Source organism: Capricornis sumatraensis, chromosome X (assembly GCF_032405125.1).
Source record: "Capricornis sumatraensis isolate serow.1 chromosome X, serow.2, whole genome shotgun sequence".
Taxonomy (NCBI): Eukaryota; Metazoa; Chordata; class Mammalia; order Artiodactyla; family Bovidae; genus Capricornis; species Capricornis sumatraensis.
In genome coordinates, this window is record NC_091092.1 from 69,549,927 (window position 1) to 69,575,018 (window position 25,092).

Below are 25,092 nucleotides of genomic sequence, written 5' to 3' on the forward strand. Positions count from 1 at the left end.
AATTGCTAACATCTGCTGGATCATCAAAAAAGCAAGAGAGTTACAGAAAAAAAACATCTATTTCTGAATTATTGACTATGCCAAAGCCTTTGACTGTGTGGATCACAATAAACTGTGGAAAATTCTGAAAGAGATGGGAATATTAGATCACCTGACCTGCTTCTTGAGAAACCTGTATGCAGGACAGGAAGCAACAGTTAGAACTGGACAGGGAACAACAGACTGGTTCCAAATTGGAAAAGGAGTACGCTAAGACTGTATATTGTCACCCTGCTTATTTAACTTATATGCAGAGTACATCATGAGAAATGCTGGGATAGAGGAAGCACAAGCTGGAATCAAGATTGCTGGGAGAAATATCAATAACCTCAGATATGCAGATGACACCACCCTTATGGCAGAAAGTGAAGAGGAACTAAAAAGCCACTTGATGAAAGTGAAAGAGGAGAGTGAAAAAGTGGGCTTAAAACTAAACATTCAGAAAACGAAGATCATGGCATCTGTTCCCATCACTTCATGGGAAATAGATGGGGAAACAGTGGAAACAGTAGCTGACTTTATTTTGGGGGGCTCCAAAATCACTGCAGATGGTGACTGCAGCCATGAAAATTAAAAGACGTTTACTCCTTGGAAGAAAAGTTATGACCAACCTAGATAGCATATTCAAAAGCAGAGACATTACTTTGCCAAATAAAGTCCATCTAGTCAAGGCTATGGTTTTTCCAGTAGTCATGTATGGATGTGAGAGTTGGACTGTGAAGAAGACTGAGTGCCGACGAATTTATGCTTTTGAACTATGATGTTGGAGAAGACTCTTGAGAGTCCCTTGGACTGCAAGGAGGTCCAACCAGTCCATTCTGAAGGAGATCAGCCCTGGGATTTCTTTGGAAGGAATGATGCTAAAGCTGAAACTCCAGTACTTTGGCCACCTCATGTGAAGAGTTGACTCATTGGAAAAGACTCTGATGCTGGGAGGGATTGGGGACAGGAGGAGAAGAGGACGACAGAGGATGAGATGCCTAGATGGCATCACTGACTCTATGGACGTGAATCTGAGTGAACTCTGGGAGATGGTGATGGACAGGGAGGCCTGGCGTGCTGCGATTCATGGGGTCACAAAGAGTCAGACATTACTGAGCAACTGAACTGAACTGAACTGAAAGGAGATCAGTCCTGGGTGTTCACTGGAAGGACTGATGTTGAAACTGAAATTCCAATACTTTGGCCACCTGGTGAGAAGTGCTGACTCATTTGAAAAGACCCTTATGCTGGGAAAGATTGAGGGCAGGATGAGAAGGGGACGACAGAGGATGAGATGTTTGGATGGCATCACCGACTCGATGGACATACGTTTGGGTGGACTCTGGGAGTTGGTGATGGACAGGGAGGCCTGGCGTGCTGCAGTTCATGGAGTCACAAAGTGTATACTATATTTATATGTCTCTTTCTGACTTACTTCAGTTCACTTTAGTTGCTCAGTCTTGTCTGACCCTTTGTGACCCCATGAACCACAGCACCCCACTCCAGTACTCTTGCCTAGAAAATTCCATGGAGGGAGGAGCCTGGTGGGCTGCATTCCATGGGGTCTTGAAGAGTCGGACACGACTGAGTGACTTCACTTTCACTTTTCACTTTCATGCATTGAAGAAGGAAATGGCAACCCACTCCAGTGTTCTTGCCTGGAGAATCCCAGGGACAGGGGAGCCTGGTGGGCTGCCATCTGTGGGGTCGCACAGAGTCGGACACGACTGAAGCGACTTAGCAGCAGCAGCAGCAACATATATATATGGAATCTAGAAGGAAGGTACTGATGAATTTATTTGTATAGCAGCAATGGAGAACAGACATAGAGAACAGATTTATGGACATGAGGGGAGGGGAGGAGGGAGAGGGTGTGATGCATGGAGAGAGTAACATGGAAACTTACAAAACCATGTATAAAATAGATAGCCAATGGGAATTTACTGTATGACTCATGGAACTCAAACACGGGCTCTGTCAGAATCTAGTAGGCTGAGATGGGGAAGGAGATGGGAAGGATGTTCAGGAAGGAGGGGACTTCAGAGCACATATGGCTGATTCTTGTTCATGTTTGACAGAAAACAGCAAAATTCTGTAAAACAATTATCCTTCAATTAAAAAAAATGATAATAAAAAGAGTCTTCATTATCACGACAGTTCAAAAGTATCAATTTTTCAGCGCTCAGCCTTCTTTATAGTATAACTCTCACATCTATACATGACTGTTGGAGGAACCACAGCTTGGACTATATGGATCTTTGTTGGCAAAGTGATGTCTCTGCTTTTTAATACACTATCTAGGTTTTTCACAGCTTTTCTTCCAAGGAACAAATGCCTTTTAATTTCATGGCTGCAGTCACCAACCACAGTGATTTTGGAGCTCAAGAAAATAAATCCGATCACTGTCTCCATTGTTTCTCCATCTATTTGCCATGAAGTGAAGGGACTGGATGCCATGATCTGAGTTTTTAGAATGGTGTTTTTTAAGGCAGATTTCAAGAGACTTTTTAGTTCCTCTTTGCTTTCTCCCTTTAGAAAGGTATCATCATTGAACTGCGGTGTTGGAGAAGCCTCTTAAGAGTCCCTTGGACTGCAAGGAGATCCAATCTGTCCATCTTAAAGGTGATTAGTCCTGAGTGTTCATTAGAGGGACTGATGTTGAAGCTGAAACTCCAATAATTTGGCCAGCTCATGCGGAGAGCTGACTCATTTGAAAAGACCCTGATGCTGGGAAAGATTGAGGGCAGGAGGGGAAGAGGATGATGGAGGATGAGACGGTTGGATGGCATCACCATCATGGACATGGGTTTGGGTGGAATTGGGAGTTGGTGATGGACAGGGAGGCCTGGTGGGCTGCGGTTCATGGGGTCGCAAAGTGTCGGACGTGACTGAGCAACTGAACTGAACTGAACTGATCTGCATATCTGAGGCTATTGATACTTTTCCCAGAAATCTTGATTCCAGCTTGTGATTCATCGAGCCCAGCATTTCTGCATAAAAATTAAAAAAAGCAGGGTGAAAATATACATCCCTGCAGTATTCCTTTCCCAATTTGAAACCAGTCTGTTGTTCCATGTCCAGTTCTGATTGTTGATTCTTGACCTGCATACAGGTTTCTCAGGAGGCAGGTAATAGGTTCTGGTATTCCTATCTCTTTAAGAATCTTCCACAGTTTGTTGTGATTCACACAGCCAAAGGCTTTGTCGTAGTCAGTGAAGCAGAAGTAGATGATTTTCTGGAATCCCCTTCGTTTTGCTATGGTCCAACAGATGTTGACAATTTGATCTCTGGTTCCTCTGACTTTTCTAAATCCAGCCTGTACATCTGGAAGTTTTCAGTTCACATACTGCTGAAGCCTGGGTTGAAGGATTTTAAGCATTACCTTGCTAGCATGTGAAGTGAGTACAATTGTGCTGTACTGTGGACATTGTTTGCATTGTCGTTCTTTGGGATTAGAATGAAAGCTGACCTTTTACAGTCCTGTGGCCACTGCTGAGTTTTCCAAATTTGCTGGCATATTGAGTGCAGCACTCTTGCAGCATCATGTTTTAGGATTTGAAATAGCTCAGCTGGAATTTCATCACCTCCATTAGCTTTGTTCATAGTGATGTTTTCTAAGGCCCACTTGACTTCACACTGCAGGATGTCTGACTCTAGGTGAATGATGACACCATCGTGGTTGTCCAGGTCATTAAGATCTTTTTGTATATTTCTTCTGTGTATCACCACCTCTTCTTAATATCTTCTGCTTCTGTTAGTTCCATACCATTTCTGTCCTTTTTTGAGCCCATCTTTGCGTGAAATGTTCCCTTGGTATCTCTAATTTTCTTAAAGAGATCTCTAGTCTTTCCCATTCTATTATTTTCTTATATTTCTTGGTATTGTTCACTTAAGACGGTTTTCATATCTCTCATTGCTATTCTTTGTAACTCTGCATTCAGAGGGGTATATCTTTCCTCTTCTCCTTTGCCTTTTGCTTCCCTTAGTTTCTCAGCTCTTTATCAAGTAATCTACATAAAAGAGGCAAAGATATACAACAGAGAAAGGGCATTCTCTTCAATAAATGGTTCTGAAAAAAACAGACAGGTACACGTAAAATAATTAAATTATAATTTTTTTTAATACTATACAAATAATAAACTCAAAATGGATAAAATACCTAAATGTAAGACTGGATACTATAATACTTGTAGAGAAAAACATAGGCAAGAGAGTCTTAGACATAAATTGCAGAAATATCTTTCAATTTCTCTCTGAAAGTAAGAGAAATAAAAACAAAAATAAGCAAAAAGAACCTCATTAAACTTAAAAGATTTTGCACAGCCAAGTAAGCTATAAAATAAATGGAAAGACAGCTTACAAGAGGGAGAAGATATTTGCAAACAAGGGAAATTTAAAAGGGATTAATTTCCAAAACACCTAAACATCTCATACAGTTCAATATCAAGAAACAAAACAAAACAAAACAAAACAAAAAAACTATAAAAAAATGATCAGAAGAAATAGACAATTCTCCAAAGAAGACATATAGGTGACCAAAAGACACATGTAAAGATGCTGAGCATCACAAATTACTATAGAATTTCAAGTTAAAACTACAGTGAAGTATCACCTCACACTTTTCAGAATAGCTGTTTTTAAAAAGTCTATTTTATTTTATTTAAGCATACCGTTTATGCCTTCTTAAATTGATTTTATTATCCAGTATTTTCTGAATGTTTGCTTTTCAAAAGCACTTTTCATATTCAAACACTTCAATCTCCATTACACAGATAATAAAACTGAATCTGAGGGGCTGTGTTTATTGTTGCACATCTCACATTGGAATCATGTTGAAGAATTGGGACAGTTTATTCTGATAACTTTCCTGAGGTCTGGAAATGCTTGTATAATACTTTGAGTAAGTACTTAAATGATGCTTCCATGTTCATTGCATCTGCCACATAATGTTTGTTGAATGAGTTTGTTAAATCAATTGAATTATGTACTTCCCTGGTAGGTCAGACAGTAAAGGGTCTGCCTATAATTTGGGAGACCCAGGTTCGATCCCTGGGTCGGGAAGATCCTCTGGAGAAGGAAATGGCAACCCACTCCAGTACTCTTGCCTGGAAAATCCCATGGACAGAGAAGCCTGATAGATAACAGTCCATGGGGTCGCAAAGAGTCAGACAAGACTGAGCAACTAAACTTACTTAAGTAGTTACATTATTGGCAGTATTAAGAGTATACTGAGAAGATTTGGAAAAGGAGCTTCTGGAAATTACTGAAAGGAGCAATTATTAAAAGTATACTTGGAAATAAATGTGATGAAACTAAATTTCAATACAAGAAAAATCCAGTGTGAAAAATATGAAAGCAATCAAAGAGAACTTTATTAAATTTTGGGAGGCGGAAACAAAAATGTAGAGTATTATTGGAATATTGAAATGTTACATTTTTTGAGGAATTAGTGTCCCAGGAGTATTGCCTAAAAGGCACCTTCACTTTTTGTGGAAGCATCACAAATGTAATAGGCTTTCAGTTTTGAAGTTTGCTTTACTATTCATTTTCAGTACTGTATCAACTACTTTTGTCATAAAAGTTCCTCCCTTGTTTTTTATGACATTTTCATGACAATAAACTATCCCAGGTTCTAGTGACTGGAGCCAGATTGCAAGTTTTTTTTTTTTTTTTTTTTAGATATAACAATAGTAGTGACTGACAGTTGAGAACTGCTTTTGCCCAGTTATTTATTTTATTTATTTATTTGAATTTTGTTTCATGTGCTTTACTGGTTTGTTTTGTTGATTTTGAAAATATCTGCAATATTTTTTGTGTGCAGCTAAGTTGGTTAAAGTAAGTAGTTGCTTTCCATATAATAGAGTTTTGTTGCAATGTTTTATTTTGGAAGTCAACATGTGGGTGCCTCTAACACAGATTGATATAAATGAAAATTAAATTACCTGTTTACACTATTAAAATATTAGTTTTTAAAGCAGTGTGACATTCAACAAATTCCCAACATAAATTTGTTAAAAAGTTATACATGAAAATAACCCATTGAGAATGTTATATCTGTAAAAATAGCCACTAAGACAAACTTCCAGATGTTTCTGATGCAAACTGCACCCTGGAGAACTACGTTATTCTCCTAATGTCTGTATGTTCTTGGTTTGCTATTTAGAGTATGCTTTTTTTAATGATTTCTATTTTTATGCACTCTATATATTTTCTTCCTAGAAAATAAACTAGCAACTCTTTTTCCAACTAATATTTTGGTGAATCTGAAGTTGAACTTTTGTAAATGAAGGATGGAAAAGAAAATCAAAATAATCATAACCAACTGAGTTTTTTTCTGTCTTTAGATATATCTCTTTACATATTTTAAAGAGTAGAGAGAGATTTGTATACAAATTATTTGGAAGGAATTTTAGAGGATTTGACATATTTTTCTTGATTTTTCTATTTAAAGTCCAAATTTATTTTATGAAATGAACAACAAAATCACTTTTGCATAATATGTTTCTTTATTAGTAATGTGTCTGTGTTTGAAGAGAAAGAGTTTTGTTTTGTTTTGTTTTTTTCTTCCAGGTGTTGTAACCAAAACTTACTTTGCCCAGAAATCATCAAATTATAATTAAAAAGCTGGAGCTTTTCAATTTTCCTACTACAGGAGGCTTTCCTGTGTCAGAGTGAATTGTTATAGAACTGGGGAAGGCAGATGCTATTGCTATTTTTATCTTTATTGCTTCATGAGTTTATAACTTTTAGTGCTGGCAAAGTCTATAAGAATGTTACTATTTGAAGAAGACATTTTGGAAATCAAACAGGTTTTTGTAAATCAACTAACTGGCAGAATGGTTAAAATTCATGAGATTCAGAAAAAAAAGGTAACTACAAATGGAATCAATAATATAATTATGGAGGATTAAAGGAAATATAAAGTAAAATGATAATGAGAAAAGGAAACTGAATAAGGGAGGAAGGAAGGAAGGAAGAAACAAAGGAAGGAAGGGAGAAAGAAAGAAAGCTAGATGGAAAGGAGGAAGAAATTAATATATAGTTTTATTTTCATCAATTAAGCTATGCATCTAGTTCTATTGCCATTATTATTGTTCCCTAAAGGAAAATTTTTCAAATTTGTTTTCCTCTCAAATAAATGATATTTTAGGAATCCTGATCTTAATTTTGTGTCATATTGAGTGCCATTTCCAAAAAAAATTATTACAAATTATAATTATCTAATTTCAGACTGTTAAAGTAGAAACTGTATCTTAACTATATAATTGGCAAGGATATTAGATATAAAGTTGACTTTCATATAAAAGGTTGGCACTAATATTAGAATTTGCAACATATGATAGGAAAAAGTAATTAAACATTCCAAAATTAAGAATGGACTAAGAGCTATCAATTCAGAATGCATAGCAAAAATATGAATCTCCAGAATAGTTTCTTAATTTATGGGTTTTATAATATATGTACAGGAATAACCACAAAAAAAGTCATTACATAAGAAATAAATATAAGTAAAGCACAAAAATTTAACATGTTTCCAGCCTCCCTTTTCCTTCTAAACATGATATGCATAACAACTAGGTGGAAATCATCTTTTCTCCCTATATATTAGCAATTTTACCACTTTAATAGTTTTTATTTTCACTGAAATGAATAGCTGAAAATATATTCCAACTTCCAGCTAAGATAAATGTTATTTAAAGAACAGAAATTTTTATGGAGTATGTCAAAGGAAACATAAATAGTATTCTCAAAGCCTAAGTTTAATAACACATTACCAGAAGAAAAGAGCAGCAAGACTCTTGTTTTCTAACCATTGGCTAACTAAGAAGACTAAGCTGAGTAAATACATAAACATTTATATTGGAAGCAAAAACTACTAACAAAGGTATTTTATTATGAACCCTAAACACAATCTTAGCTTTTTCCTTTGCTCTAGGCAACTCAGCTTTTATCCTGCAGAATATCTTACTCTCATGTGCTTTGGCAGAGCTCCAGGGTCCCCAAGGATAAAGCAATATCTCTATTTACATATCAAAGCAAAAGAAGGATCAAACATTATTAGACCTCTAAGAGACCGTGAAAGGACTCTATGAATCAGAAACTTCAATAATTTTCTTCCCGCAATTCAGACTACTTCCTTCTTCATCACAGGATGCTTAATATACTCTAGTATCTCACACAGAGCCAACCAAGATAAGCCTAAGAAAGAGCTAATGATACTATGTAAATGGTTATTGAATTAGTTTAATAAGTGCTTTGAGTAAAGATAAAAAGAAAGGAGATGGCAGTCCAAGATCTGGGCCCATTCTAATGGTTTCATTGTTTTGGACATCTACAGAGTTACACAGAGAAGTGGCTAATTGAGGTTCTGCACTTCATGAAAAAGGATGAATGCCCCATAAACCAAAAGGTACTTGTTTTACTTTTACTGACTATTGAAGAACATTTGCAATGGTCATCTCAACTTTTACATATTTACTAGAATGCAGTTTTAATTTTGTAGATTTCTGTTCTTTGCAGCCTGCAGTATGTAATGCAGTATGCAGAAAAAAATGCTGAGTTAGGGTTCGGTTCAGAAGTGAGACTATCCTGAATGTCTTCAGCAAGGCTTTCTTGCTCATACAGCAATGAATGCTTCCTATGAAGATATGAAAAATAAAGAAGGCTAAAATTTTAAATTAAATGATTATAGTTCTCAGCAAATAGTATATAAAGCACTCATAAGAGATTGATGTGTTTTTCTAAGATATATATATATATATATATATATATATATATATATATATATATATATATATATATATATTTGGTTTACTCTCTTGTTCTTTTTTTTTCATTGTTTTAATTTAAATAAATTTAATTGTTTTAATTGGAGGTTAGCACCCCACTCCAGTACTCTTGCCTGGAAAGTCCCATGGACAGAGAAGCCTGGTAGGCTGCAGTCCATGGGGTCTTGAAGAGTCAGACACGACTGAGCGACTTCACTTTCACTTTTCACTTTCCTGCATTGGAGAAGGAAATGGCAGCCCACTCCAGTGTTCTTGCCTGGAGAATCCCAGGGACAGCAGAGCCTGGTGGGCTGCCGTCTACGGGGTTGCACAGAGTCGGACATGACTGAAGTGACTTAGCAGCAATTACTTTACAATATTGTACTGGTTTTGCCATACATCAACATGAATCCGCCACGGGTGTACATGTGTTCCCCATCCTGAAATCCCTGCCCACTTTCCTCCCCGTACCATCCCTCTGGGTCATTTCAGTGCACCAGCCCCAAGCATTCAGTATCATGCATTGAACCTGGACTGGCTATGCGTTTCATATATGGTATTATACATGTTTGAATGCCATTCTCCCAAATCATCCCACCCTCGCCCTCTCCCACAGAGTCCAAAAGGATATTTTTTTAAAAGATTTTCATAAGTGTACAGATAATTTCTTTTAGCAATCAAATTGTGTCCTCTGTCAAGTTTTAACCCTTCTAACCCTGCATTGATTAACAAGAAATAAGATATTTTTTCACTACATCTTCAGTTCAAAATTTCTTTCTTTAATGAAATGACATTCATAATAGTAAGCATAATGATTTTTCATATTTAAGAAGTGCTTTTATACTTTCTTTTAAAATTCCTCTGAGGAAGGCAGATAAGGAACTAACAGACACTCCATACCAGATTGAGATTGAACTGTTGTTTTCCCTTCCTTCCATATTTTTTCTCCCTCTCCTCATCTTCCTCCTTCTCTCTTTTTATTATCTTTCTATCTATCTATCTTCATTCTTTCTGCACATAACGATTTTGATTTCTTTGTATGCTTTAGGCATTGTGTTAAAGTGTTTCCATACATTATATTTGTACATCCTCACAACGTTTTACTTCAGTGGTAAAGCAGAGTGTTTTGAAAGTAAGTATGGGCCTTCTTTGTGGTCTTTGTTCAGAGATTCTTAGTGTCTCTTTCATTATCACTATAAACATTACTTGAGCATAATCCAGTGTTAGGTATTTAAAAGATCCCTGCAACTCTAGGTATATGAATAACACAATCAATATCAAAGTTTGTGTTTTTTTTTTAATATACTCCTTTATTGTCCTGAGTATAGTTCCAAGATCCTGAAGGCAATGAAGCATATCCTTGAAGTTGTTGAGAACAGTCATTGCATTTTCTTTTTTATTATTATTATTATTTTTCTTTTTACTTTACAATATTGTATTGGTTTTGCCATACATTTTAATAAATGTATATTGAACATCTACCAGGTGCCAATCACTGTGGCTTTTGCTGGAGATATAAATGAAGTACAACAAAATCCCTGATCTCAAGAGATATCTTAATGAGAAAAACAAGCAAAACAAACAAACAAACAAAAACCCTAATGAGTATAAAGCAATGATAAGTCTTAAAATAAAGGAATAGCACACAGTTACGGGAAAGACAAGAAGAAGCACACAATTTTACATGGCTGATGAGTCAGAAAACAGTTCACAAGAAGATGGGTCTTACAGATGAAGGACATTTTCTGATGGATAACAGCATGCACAAATATTATTATTATTATTATTATATTTTATTAGGCCTCTACTATGCTTTAGGTAGTAGACCAGGTATAGTGATTATTAATTCCATTTTACAAATAAGGTAGATGAGGTTGAACAGGGTTCTTGTGAGGATCACATTATATGAGAGGTTTGCAAAGGCCTATGAAGTTTGAAAAATTGAAAAAATGCAAGCTATTATTTATTTATTATAGACAATTTCAGCTGCCAAAGTTTGCTTCATTTTTAGTTAATTTAAGCTTTGCTTCCACTCTAACTATGATTTACTTGAGTCTGTTGATTTCTTCTTTGTATGTGTGTAAGATGATATGTTATATTTCTTTATAATTATATTTAATTGACTTATAGTTAGTATTCTGATTTGGCAATAATTACTTGATAATCTGTGAATAATGTCTGTTTAATTATTTGTAAGCTGGCTAACATCAGTTATTTTCATTCTCTACCCTTGTACAATTTTGTAGATACATGTGTACTTGTTTCTGCATGTGTAGCTCTATATTAAATCACCAACAAAACTGAATTTAACTAACCTAGGCTTTATGTCACTAACCTAAGTTTCAAGTTTATTGAACTTACGCGTTCAATGATCTTTATGTGACTGACATTTCTTGATTTTTTTAATATGGTGGTGGCACCAACTTTTTTTCTATTTTTGTCTTGTTTTGAATGTTATTTTCTAATAAGCAGTTGTTTTTTGGATACTTTTCTATGAAATTTACTAAGCTAAGTACGTCTTTACTCATTATTTAATTTAATAATTTTTATACTTCCATTTATTTTCATATTGAAGTATTTATTTCTGCATTATTTTTAAGTAGTTTGTTCTCAGTCTTCTGGCATCTAGACTCTAAAACATTTTGGCTGGTTTATTTATATTTTAAAATAGTAAATAACTTGCAATTATTTCACCTAAAAATTGTACGAGGTATATACTAAGGTCAAATATCTTGAGATTTTAAGCAATATTTTAGATAATTTTGCTATACATTTCTCTTCTCCTCTGTGCTTCAATGCTACTTATTAGAATTTTAGAATTTCAGGGAATTATAACTGTAAGTTTTATTGGCCCAGCCTGATAGCAAGATGATGACCATACTGTATGCAGTGAGAATGGAGTGATACATACTTTCCTGACTATGTATTAATTATCTTTGAATTAATTATCTTCAGAAATTCTCTCATATATTGAACCTAGCTGTTTATTTGTGTGAAGTAGTCTTTTCTTTAGTCCAAAAAACACTACCCTGATTAAAATTTTCAATATATACTTCTTAGTTTAAATTAAGATTTTTATAATTAATAAACAAAATTAAAGTGAGTGAAGTGGTTGAATATCTTTTTTCTCCATGTATGTTTTCCATTAAACAATATTGTAACTATGTTTGAGCAATAAGCTGTAGGCTAGAGAAATTAAAATGAAAGTTTAGGAAACTTTAATAGGCTGTGTACAGTTGGGAGTATAAAGAGTCTTAACCTACAAGGTTCTACTTCACCCTCACCCTAGGATCTTAAAACAGATAAGAATATAAAAACCAGGAGTGTATTCCCATTTGTGGAATTAAAAAAAAAAAAAAGTGGGGGGAAAACAGTTCTATCATCTGTTTTACATGTAACACCCACATTGCTTTCCACCATGTTCTGGCAGTTTCCTCTAAATTAGCTAGTTCCAAATACAGTTAAGGAAGCATGCCAGAACAGTTTGTACTTTACCTTCATGTTGAATTCCCAGTCCTTATTTTGTGGAAATTCATCCCAGCACTATTGGCCATACCACTGAATTCTCTAAGTTATATCACATTAAAGCTTTTCCAAAACAGTATACTTATTAAAATATCTAAAATGTGTCATTATATAATAGTCTAGTCTACAAGGATTCAGTACAGGATTTTGAGCATTAAAAATAGAGGGTTGCAGGAATAACAAACAGATACTTCCAGATCATGTTGATTGTGATTATAGTTGCTCTTGCTGGTTTCCTCATTCATCCTGTGCAGACAAGAAAGATTATTCCCATTAACTAGTGTAGCACCTGGTATGTGTTATTAGAGAGAAAAATGTCTTCAGATAAACAGTAGTCAACAGATGAGGATGAAGGCCAGTTATCCTGACTGATCAGGAAATCTAGAGACTCCCCCTCCGTCCTTGTAGGGATAGAAGGCTTTATGACTGTGGTGTCCTATGGTGTCTTTACAAGTTAAAATACAGAAGAGATCAGAAAATGTCCACTCATCTTTTTCAAATGAGAGTTGCTGCCCAAGGATTTGTTGTAGGACCTGTGACTCTAGGTGTTCTCTACTCTATGTAGAAGGATTACATTAGACCTCAATTCTTCAATGGGTCCAAAAAATGAAGCTGCTGCTGCTGCTGCTAAGTCACTTCAGTCTTGTCTGACTCTGTGCGACCCCCAAGACAGCATCCTACCAGGTTCCTCATCCCTGGGATTATCCAGGCAAGAATATTGGAGTGGGGGTGCCATTGCCTTCTCCAATGCATGAAAGTAAAAAGTGAAAAGTGAAAGTGAAGTCACTCAGTCGTGTCCAATTCTTAGCAACCCCATGGACTGCAGCCTACCAGGCTCCTCCATCCATGGGATTTTCCAGGCAAGAGTATTGGAGTGGGGTACCATTGCCTTCGCCAAAAATTAAGCTACACACAAGAAAAATAAGAAGCCTTCTGAAAAGTACTAACGAAGAATGAATTTTCAATATGTAGCAAATTATACTGCCAAAGTTTCAGCCACAATTCTCATAGGCTTCAATTATTTGCGATATTGACTTCCAAATCAACAATCATAAATTGTCAACACACACACACACAAAAAAAAAATGCAGTTCAGAAACTGTAGACTACTTTTTAAGAAAGCTACCACAGGTGGTGGCTTGCTGTCTTGTGCTATACACTCATAGGAAAATTTGGATAGATTGTCTCCATTCTAATACAAAAATTATACTTAGAGTAATATGTAGGAGAGACTAGATTAATTGTGTTAGTCATAATTGAGCACAAAAGGTAAGTACCAATGATAAGCAAGTCTTTGATTTGTATAAGCCATTATAGTATTTTCCTAAATTTCCAGGAGAAAATGAAGAGATGACAAAGGATTTATAAACAGCTATCTTTTTCTCATTGTTGATACCTACTACATTGTACATTGTCACATACATCTCATTTAGAGTAAGTTTCAGTTGACATACAGAAACATGCATTTCAAGTTACCAGTGTCAATATTTCTTACTTCGTATAATCTTAGAAAACTTGTGAATAAGTAGATAATACATAATTTCTGGTAGTTTAAAAATATGAATTCTAAACCCATATTATTCCTGAAAAGAAATTAGAAAGTTATCACAAAAAAAGACCTTTGTTATCAGTTAAAATGTTAGATTGTAAAAAGCAAAACAATTAAACAAGCCTTATATATAACAACATGACATTTATTACCCATGCATTTAACACACATTTACTAAGTGAACACTGCAGGCATGGTCCTGGGCTATGTGCTGTTAGACACAAAGAAACATGTAATATGAACCCTATCCTTAATGTAAATATACCGTGTGTAAAGAGAGATAATTATGCATTAATAGGTACTGAACTGTTGATGAATCAGCCTAAACCAATCTCACAGGCATGATATTATATGAAAAATCAAACACGAGGCTTAGGTGATCAGTGTTATGGATGTTCAATGAAGAGAGGGCAATGTGGGTTGAAGTAATCAGGGAAGGCTTTCTGAACAAAATGTGACTTGAGCTTGGCCATGAAGTAATTCCAGATGGTAAAGAATTGTGTGGATAACATTAAGGAATAGGAATTATTCTATGTCTGTAAAAAAATTATTAGTAAATTATTTTTTAATGTAATTAATGATTGCAAGATTTTTTTTTTTTCTGAAAAAAAAAATTACTACTGAAGAGCAATGATGGACTAACAGCCATGGACCTCTGGGATAAGTTCAGTACTACTCTGACTTGTTCCTATTGCCGTAATTTCTGTGTTCCCAAATTACTTTACTGGGCCAGTTTCATTATTTCCTACTCGCAATTCAACATAAGTCAATCAATTACTATGTGGCGTCTTTACAAATAAAAACATTGCAAATGAATATATATAATATGGCACAGAAGACTTTCATCTTATGTTTGTGAACTAACTAGCTAGACCTAGTTTTTAGAAGGATCACACACAGATGTTTCACAGAAAATGAAAGGAATAAGAGAGAAAAAAGTCCTCCCACAAAGAATATATTTAATCTTACTAGGGCATCTGCATGAATGATGCAAGCTGTGTAAAAATATTAATATTAAATGTGACATATTCTGTGCATGTATACAAAAAGAAAAGTATAGGTAGATCAGTGAGTTAAAACAGATATGCTGGAAGTTATTTATCACCCTAGTTAAGTTATATTTTCCTGGGTTGTGAACTGTTATTGAGGTCAATTCTGTACTGACTGTAAGGTCAGAGGTGAAATTTCTATTATTTTTTCACTTGAATAGAAAGGACACCTATCCCCTCAAAGTCCTCCAAGCTCAAATAATTAAGAATACCTTCTTATCTTCTGGAGTTTATAAGAAGCTTTAAATGGAGGAAAGAAAAAAAAATGTATTAAATCTTTGCTTCCCCAGATAGAAAATAGAAAATTCATTAGGTCTTCTTCCTCTGTGTCTAATGTCTACTTTCTATTCTAGCAGAGGAACCTGCGGTTTCTGAAATTTTCTAGGTGGATTCAATTTTAATACTGACTAATTTAGAAATTCCCCAGAATATCCCAGGCTAGCAAAAAGGAAGGGCTTTGCCTTTTGAGGAAGACTAAGTCTGGATCAGCTCTGCAAAAGGATCATTTATGCTAAAGATGCCTCTGTTGTTGCTGGAAAGTGAACAGAATTGCTTTAACTTTCATTTTGTAACTCCTTCTTTACATCTTAGCTTAATAAGCCTCTAAATTTCTGTTCACTCAGTAATTACAATAACTATTAATAGTGAGGTAAAATAAAAATTGCCCAATTTAAATGATCTTAGAAAAAAGAAGTACTGAACATTTACTACATAGTAGGTGGCTCAGTTGATAAATAAACCACTTGCAATGCAGGACGCCTGGGTTCGATCCATGGGTTGGGACGATCCCCTGAAGAAGGAAATGGCAACCTACTCCAGTATTCTTGCCTGGGAAATTTCATGGACAGAGAAGCCTAGTAGGCTACAGACCATGGGTTGCAAGAATCAGAAATGATTTAATGACTAAACCACTGCCACCATGCTTATTCTAGATAGTTTAAAGTGCTGTTTCATTGAATTCTTATATTATCAATAAGGGGATTCCCTGCTGCTCAGTGATAAAGAGTCCACCTGCCAATGCAAGAGACATGGATTCAGTCCCTGATCTGAAAAGATCCTGAATGCCATCGGGAAAGTAAGCAGGTGTGCCACAACTATTGAACCTGCTCTCTAGAGCCCAGGAGCTGCAACTATTGACCCACATTTTGCAATTACTGAAGCCTGTGGTCCCATGCTCTGCAACAAGAGAAACCACAATGAGAAGCCTGTGCACTGCTACGAGAGAGTAGTCTCTGCTCGCCACAACTGGAGAAAAACCTGTGCAGAAACAAAGACCTAGCACAGACAAAAATAAACAAATAAGATATCAATGGGACTCATACCTGTTGCATATTAATCTTTAATGATACCACACTTAAAAATTAATTCCATTAGCACAGTGTGATGAGGTTGCAAACAATAATGACCATTTTAGCAAAGTGAACTCACCAGAAGCACTATACATTTTTCACTTTTCCAGACCGTGGGTAAATATCACAGTGATCTTCATTTCAGAAAATTACACTTATTGAGGTTTTCACAAGGTACTCTGTACAAGTCATACACTCAGTCTGTTTGATATGACAGTTGTTTCATTGCAGGTATATGGATAGTGTTTTTAGAAGAGTTTTGTTGTTTTGTTTTGCTTACCAACATGTTAAATGGGTTTATTTTTATAACTTACTCAACTATAAAGAACTTTGAGTTCTAGTATCTGTGACTTCCTCCTGAGCAGATGATTTAACATATTTTATTTATGTGGTCATATCAGAACTTCTTGGCTGTCACATAAGAGAGATTATATCCACTGAGTGTCAAAGTTAGCCATGGTGCAAAAAAATCATGTTGAAATAGCACTTAACCTTCTAATCTAAACCCGTAAACTTCTACAAGGGTCTTGTAGGCAGTTAACACAAAAACTGAATTAGATGAATTTTAGGTTGAAGTCAGAAGACTCTTGATTTTGTACTTATTCAAAACAATCAGGGCAGAAAATTCAAAAAAAATCTGTGTATGATATGCTTTTTTCCTTACTTCTCTGGTGCTTGTCTAAATAAAGGAGCCAGAAAAAAAAGCACATAAAGAATAACTCTTCAACAAGTGGTGCTGGGAAAACTGATCAACCACTTGTAAAAGAATGAAACTAGAACACTTTCTAACACCATACACAAAAATAAACTCAAAATTTATTAAATATCTAAATGTAAGACCAGAAACTATTAAACTCCTGGAGGAAAACATAGGCAAAACACTCTCTGATGTAAATCATAGCAGGATCCTCTATGACCCACCTCCAAGAATAATGGAAATAAAAGCTTACCAACATGTAAGAATCATGGAAATAAAAGCAAAAATAAACAAATGAGACCTAATTAAACATAAAAGCTTTTGCACAATGAAAACTATAAGCAAGATGAAATGACAGCCTTCAGAATGGGATAAAATAATAGCAAATGAGGAAACTGACAAACAATTAATCTCAAAAATATCCAAGCAACTCCTGCAGCTCAATACCAAAAAAATAAGTGACCCAATCAAAAAATGGGCCAAAGAACTAAACAGACATTTCTCCAAAGAAGACATACAGGTGGCTAATAAACACATGAAAAGATGTTCATCATCACTCATTATCATATAAATGCAAATCAAAACCACAATGAGGTACCATTTCATGCGGGTCAGAATAGCTGCTCTCAAAAAGTCTACAAACAGGGAGGCAGTCCTAAGATGGTGGAGGAATAGGACGGGGAGACCACTTTCTCCCTCACAAATTCATCAAAAGAACATTTCAACGCTGAGTAAATTCCACAAAACAACTTCTGAATGCTGGCAGAGGACATCAGGCATCCAGAAAAGCAGATTATTGTCTTCAAAAATAGGTAGGAAAAAATATAAAAGACAAAAAAAAAAAAGAGACAAAGGAGGTAGGGAGGGAGCTCCATCCCGGGAAGGGAGTCCTGTCCCAGGAAGGGAGTCTTAAAAAGAGAGAAGTTTCCAAACACCAGAAAACACTCTCACTGCCGAATCTGTGGTGAGCCTTGGAAGCACAGAGGGCAGCATAACAGGGAAGAAAAATAAATAAATATTTAAAACCAACAGATTATGAGCCCAACGGTAACTCCCCCAGCGGAAAAGCAGTGCAAACGCCTGCATCCACCACTAGCAAGTGGGGGCTGGGCAGGGAGGCGTGGGCTGCAGTGATTTTTAAGAATCGGGCTGGAATGCCCTGAGTGTAACCAGAGTGAACTAACTTCGGCTAGCATGCCAGACTGTGGGATAGCTACCACGTGAAAAACTCTAACATAAGACACCACCAGGACTGTGCACAGAACAAGGGATGGGACAGAAATAGCTGGCTGCAGACCATCCCCCTCTGGTGATAGGCAGCCAGAGCCATAAGGGCTGGAAGGGGGCAATCGCAGCCCCAGAGAGGCATTACCTACCAAACTGAAAGCAGGCTTATTTGCTAAGACTTCTTGGGGTTCTGGACAGTCACCATCCACCTGAGAAGTGGAGCCAGCGGTACACCCAGAAAACTGACCAGCAGGGATGGGAAAGGCGATAAGTTGCAGCGACCGTGCTCACCAAACATCTGAGCTACTCGGACCTGGGAAGGGCACAAAACCCAGAACCAACCTAATCTATGCCTCTGAGGGCTACCTGAGAGTGAAGCCTGAGCGGCTTAGACCGGGGAGGTGCATGCAGCCTAGGGCTGGCATCAGACGGTTCCCGGTGGAGCAACGTAGAGCCTGAACGGTGTGTGCCGTGATCAGGGGCAGACCCAGCGTGGCTGAGACACTGTGAGCACACACCAGTGTTATTTGTTTGCAGCATCCCTCCCTCCCCACGGTGCGACTGAACAAGTGAGCCTAAAAAAAAAAAAAAAAAGTGTCCAACACCGCCCCCCTTATGTCAGGGTGGAAAGCAGACACTGAAGAGACCAGCAAACAGAAGAAGCTAAACAGAGTGAACCACCTTGGAAGTGACCCCACACTGCCTACAACACCAGAGAAAGGCCCAGATATATCTTTACTATTTTTTTGATCATTCTCTTTTTGTTTTGTTTTGTTGATGTTGTCGTTTGATTGTTTTTTCTTTTCTTTTTCTTCTTTTTAACTTTTTAAAATTTTTAAGTTCTCTATTTCTCCTTTGATTTTTATTTTTATAACCTACTATTACTTTTCAAAAAATACCCTATTTTTAAAGCAAACACTGTATATATATTTTTTGTGGTTGTTGCTGTTTTTTTAATAATTTTTTGTAATATTTTTTCTCTTCTTCTTTTTTTTAACATTGTATTTTTGATAATCCAAAATATACTGTAGATTTTTAATCTTTGCTTTTTAGTATTTGTTATCAATTTTGTACATTTAAAAACCCAATCTTCAGTATCCAATTTTACCTGAGAGTGAGATTACTGGCTTGACCACTCTCTCCTCCTTTGGACTCTCCTTTTTCTCCACCAGGTTGTCTCTGTCTCTTCCCTCCCCTTTCTCTTCTCCACCCAACTCTGTGAATCTCTGTATGTTCTAGATGATGGAGAACACTTAGGGAACTGGTTACTGGCTGGATCTGTCTCTCTCATTTTCATTTCCCTCTTTTATCCTCCTGGCCACCTGTCTACTTCTCCCCTCTCCTCCTCCATGTATAACTCTGTGAACATCTCTGAGCGGTCCAGACTGTGAAGCGGACATAAGGAAGTGATTACTGGATAGCTTGCTCTCTCTTCTTTTGATCCCACCTCATCTCATTCCAGTCACCTATAACTACCTCCTCCTTCTTATCTTCTCCATGTAACTCAGTGAACCTCTCTGGGTGTCCCTAAATGTGGAGAAACTTTTCCTCTTTAACCTAGATGTTTTATCATTCATGCTGTATAGATGGAGAAGTCTTGACGCTACTGTAAAAATAAAACTGTAAACCAGAAGCAGGAGGCTTAAGTCCAAAACCTGAGAACATCAGAAAACTCCTGAACCCAGGGAACATTAATTGATAGGTACTGATCAAACGCCTCCATACCTAGACTGAAACCAAGCACCACCCAAGGGCCAACAAGTTCCAGAGCAAGACATACCATGCAAGTTCTTCAGCAACACAGGAACACACACCTGAGCTTCAATATACAGGCAGCTCAAAGTTACTCCAAAACCACTGACATCTCACAACTGATTACTGGACACTTCACTGCACTCCAGAGAGAAGAAATCCAGCTCTACCCAACAGAACTCTGACACAAGATTCCCTAAATAAGAAACCTTGACAAGCCACTGATACAACCCCACCCACAGCAAGGAAACTCCATAATAAAGAGAACTCCACAAACACCCAGATTACAGAAAGGCCACCCCAAATGCAGCAATATAACCAAGATGAAGAGACAGAGGAATATACAGCAGGTAAAGGAATAGGAGAAATGCTCACCAAACCAAACAAAAGAGAAGAGATAGGGAATCGACCTGAGAAAGAATTGCAAATAAAGATAGTAAAAATGACCAAAAATCTTGAAATCAAAATGGAATCACAGAAAATAGCCTGGAGACAAGGACTGAGAAGATGCAAGAAAGGCTTAACAAGGACCTAGAAAAAATAAAAAAAAAGAGTCAATATATAATGACTAATGAAATGAATAAAAATGCAGTATGTAAAGGGAAAATGATAGGATACCAAAGAGGAACTACCCAGGTCAGTAGGTGCCCAATATGCTACTGGAGATCAGTGGAGAAATAACTCCAGAAAGAATGAAGGGATGGAGCCAAAGCAAAAACAACACCCAGTTGTGGATGTGACAGGTGATAGAAACAAGATCTGATGCTGTAAAGATCAATATTAAATAGGACCCTGAAATGTCAGGTCCATGAATCAAGGCAAATTGGAAGTGGTCAAACAAGAGATGGCAAGGGTGAACGTTGACACTCTAGGAATCAGCAAACTAAAATGGACTGGAATGGGTGAATTTAACTCAGATGACCATTATATCTACTACTGTGGGCAATAATCCCTCAGAAGAATTGGAGTAGCCATCATGCTCAACAAAAGAGTCTGAAATGCAGTACTTGGATGCATTCTCAAAAACGACAGAATGATCTCTGTTCGTCTCCAAGGAAAACCATTCAATATCAGAGTTATCCAAGTCTATGCCCCAACTAGTAACGCTGAAGAAACTGAAGTTGAATGGTTTTATGAAGACCTATAAGACCTTTAAGAACTAACACCCCAAAAAGATGTCCTTTTCATTATAGAAGACTGGAATGCAAAAGTAGTAGGTCAAGAAACACTGGAGTAAGAGGCAAATTTGGCCTTGGAATGCAGAATGAAGCAGGGCAAAGACTAGTAGCGTTTTGCCAAGAAAATGCACTGGTCATAGCAAACACGCTTTTCCAACACAAAAGAAGACTCTACACATGCACATCACCAGATGGTCAAAACCACAATCAGATTGATTATATTCTATGCAGCCAAAGAGGAAGAGCTCTATACAGTCAACAAAAACAAGACCAGGAGCTGACTGTGGCTCAGATCATGAACTCCTTATTACCAAATTCAGAATTAAATTGAAGAAAGTAGTGAAAACCATTAGACCATTCAGGTATGACCTAAATCAAATCCTTCATATTATACAGTGGAAGTGAGAAATAGATTTAAGGGCCTTGATCTGATAGATAGAGTGCCTGATTAACTATGGAATGAGGTTCATGACATTGTAGAGGAGACAGGGATCAAGACTATCCCCATGGGAAAGAAATGCAAAAAAGCAAAGTGGCTGTCTGGGTAGGCCTTAGAAATAGCTGTGAAAAGAAGAAAGGCTAAAAACAAAGGAGAAAAGGAAAGATATAAGCATCTGAATGCAGAGTTCCAAAGAATAGCAACAAGGGATAAGAAAGCCTTCTTCAGCGATCAATGAAAAGAAATAGAGGAAAAGAAGAGAATGGGAAAGACTAGAGATCTCTTCAAGAAAATGACAGATACCAAGGGAACATTTCATGCAAAGATGGGCTCGATAAAGGACAGAAATTGTCTGGACCTAACAGAAGAGAAGATATTAAGAAGAGAGGGCAAAAATATATAGAAGAACTGTACAAAAAATATCTTCACAACCTAGATAATCATGATAATGTGATTACTAATCTAGAGCCAGACATCTTGGAATGTGAATTCCAGTGGGCCTTAGAAAGCATCACTATGAACAAATCTAGTGGAGGTGATGGAATTCCAGCTTAGCTGTTTCAAATCCTGAAAGATGATGCTGTGAAAGTGCTGCACTCAATATGCCAGCAAATTTGGAAAACTCAGCAGTGGCCACAGGACTGGAAAAGGTCAGTTTTCTTTCCAATTCCAAAGAAAGGCAATGCCAAAGAATGCTCTAACTACCACACAATTGCACTCATCTCACATGCTAGTAAAGTAATGCTCAAAATTCTCCAAGCCAGGCTTCAGCAATACGTGAACTGTGAACTCCCTGATGTTCAAGCTGGTTTTAGGAAAGGCACAGGAGCCAGAGATCAAATTGCCAACATCTGCTGGATCATGGAAAAAACAAGAGAGTTCCAGAATAACATCTATTTCTGCTTTATTGACTATGCCAAAGCTTTTGAGTGTGTATATCACAATAAACTATGGAGAATTCTGAAAGAGATGGGAATACCAGACCACCTAGCCTGCCTCTTGATAAATCTGTATGCAGGTCAGGAAGCAACAGTTAGAACTGGACATGGAACAACAGACTGGTTCCAAATAGGAAAAATAATAAGTCAAGGCTGTATATTGTCACCCTGCTTATTTAACTGTTATAAAGAGTACATCATGAAAAACGCTGGACTGGAAGAAACACAAGCTGGAATCAAGATTGCTGGGTGAAATATCAATAAGCTCAGGTATGCAGATGACACCACCCTTATGGCAGAAAGTGAAGAGGAGCTGAAAAGCCTCTTGATGAAAGTGAAAGAGGAGAGTGAATAAGTTGGCTTAAAGCTCAACATTCAGAAAACCAAGATCATGGCATCCAGTCACATCACTTCATGGGAAATAGATGGGGAAAAAGTGGAAACAGTGTCAGACTTTATTTTTTGGGGGTCCAAAATCACTGCAGATGGTTATTGCAGCCATGAGATTAAAAGAAGCTTACTCCTTGGAAAAAAAGTTATGACCAACCTAGATAGTATATTCAAAAGCAGAGACATTACTTTGCTGACTGAGGTCAATCTATTCAAGGCTATGGTTTTTCCTGTGGTCATGTATGGATGTGAGAGTTGGACTTTGAAGAAGGCTGAGTGCCAAAGAAATGATGCTTTTGAACTGTGGTGTTGGAGAAGACTCTTGAGAGTCCCTTGGACTGCAAGGAGATCCAACCAGTCCATTATGAAGGAGATCAACCCTGGGATTTCTTTGGAAGGAATGATGCTAAAGCTTAAACTCCAGTAGTTTGGCCACCTCATAAGAAGACTTGACTCCTTGGAAAAGACTCTGATTGCGGGAGGGAAGGGGGCAGGAGAAGAAGGGGTTGACTGAGGATGAGATGTCTGGAAGACATCACAGACTTGATGGACATGAGTCTGAATGAATTCCGGGAGATGGTGATGAACAGGGAGGCCTGGCTCACTGCGATTCATGGGGTCGCAGAGAGTCGAACACGACTAAGCAACTGAACTGAACTGACTGAAATGAATGTGATCAGAAACACTCTGGAGGCAACAAATAGTAGAATAAGGGAGGCAGAAGATAGGATTAGTGAAATAGAAGAGAGAATGGTAGAAATAAATGAATCAGAGAGGAAAAAAGAAAAATGAATTAAAAGAAATGAGGACAATCTCAGAGACCTCCGGGACAATATGAAACACTTCAACATTCGAATTATAGGAATCAAAGAAGAAGAAGACAAAAAGAAAGACCATGAGAAACTACTTGAGGGGAGAATAGTTGATAACTTCCCTAAAATGGGGAAGGAAATAATCACCCAATCCAAGAAACCCAGAGAGTTCCAAACAGGATAAACCCAAGAAGTAACATCCCAAGACACACATTAATCAAATTAACAAGATCAAACACAGAGAACAAATATGAAAAGCAGCAAAGGAAAAACAACAAAGAATATACAAGGGGATTCCCATAAGGATAACTGCAGATCTTTTAATAGAAACACTTCAGCCCAGAAGGAAATGGCAAGACATACGTAAAGTGATGAAAGAAAATAACCTACAGCCCAGATTACTGTACCCAGCAAGGATCTCATTCAAATATGAAGGAGAAATCAAAAGCTTTACAGACAAGCAAAAGCTGAGAGAATTCAGCACCACCAAACCAGCTCTCTAACAAATGCTAAAGGATATTCTCTAGACAGGAAACACAAAAAGGGCATATAAAGCTGAACCCAAAACAATAGAGTAAATGGCAATGGAATCATAATTATCAATAATTATCTTAAACGTAAATGGGTTGAATGCTCCAACAAAAAGGCAAAGCCTGGCTGAATGGATACAAAAACAAGACCCCTATATATGCTACTTACAAGAGACCCACCTCAAAACAAGGGACACATACAGACAGAAAGTGAAGAGCTGGAAAAATATATTCCAGGCAAATAGAGACCAAAAGAAAGTGGGAGTGGCAATACTCATATCTGATAAAATGGACTTTAAAACAAAGGCTGTGAAAAGAAACAAAGAAGGCCACTACATAATGATCAAATGATCAATCCAAGAAAAAAGATATAACAGTTGGCCGAAGAGCTGATAGTTTTGAAATTTGGTGTTGGAGAAGACTCTTGAGAGTCCCTTGGACTGCAAGGAGATCCAACCAGTCCATTCTGAAAGAGATCAGCCCTGAGATTTCTTTGAAAGCAATGTAGCTAAAGCTGAAACTCCAGTACTATGGCCACCTCATGAGACAAGTTGACTCATTGGAAAAGCCTCTGATGTTGGGAGAGATTGGGGACAGGAGGAGAAGGGGACCACTGAGGATGAGATGGCTGGATGGCATCACGAACTGGATGGACGTGAGTCTGAGTGAACTCCGGGAGGTGGTGATGGACAGGGAGGCTTGTTCAGTTCAGTTCAGTTCAGTTCAGTCGCTCCGTCGTGTCCGACTCTTTGCGACCACATGAATTGCAGCACGCCAGACCGCCCTGTCCATCACCATCTCCCGGAGTTCACTCAGACTCACGTCCATCAAGTCCGTGATGCCATCCAGACATCTCATCCTAGGCCGT

General features: G+C 37.2%; 1 pseudogene; it reads left to right on the top strand.

Annotated features, from left to right (window-relative positions):
• The first annotated feature begins 12,628 nt into the window (after positions 1–12,628).
• On the top strand, positions 12,629–12,924 carry LOC138071991 (HIG1 domain family member 1C-like; annotated as a pseudogene).
• The last annotated feature ends 12,168 nt before the right edge of the window (positions 12,925–25,092 follow it).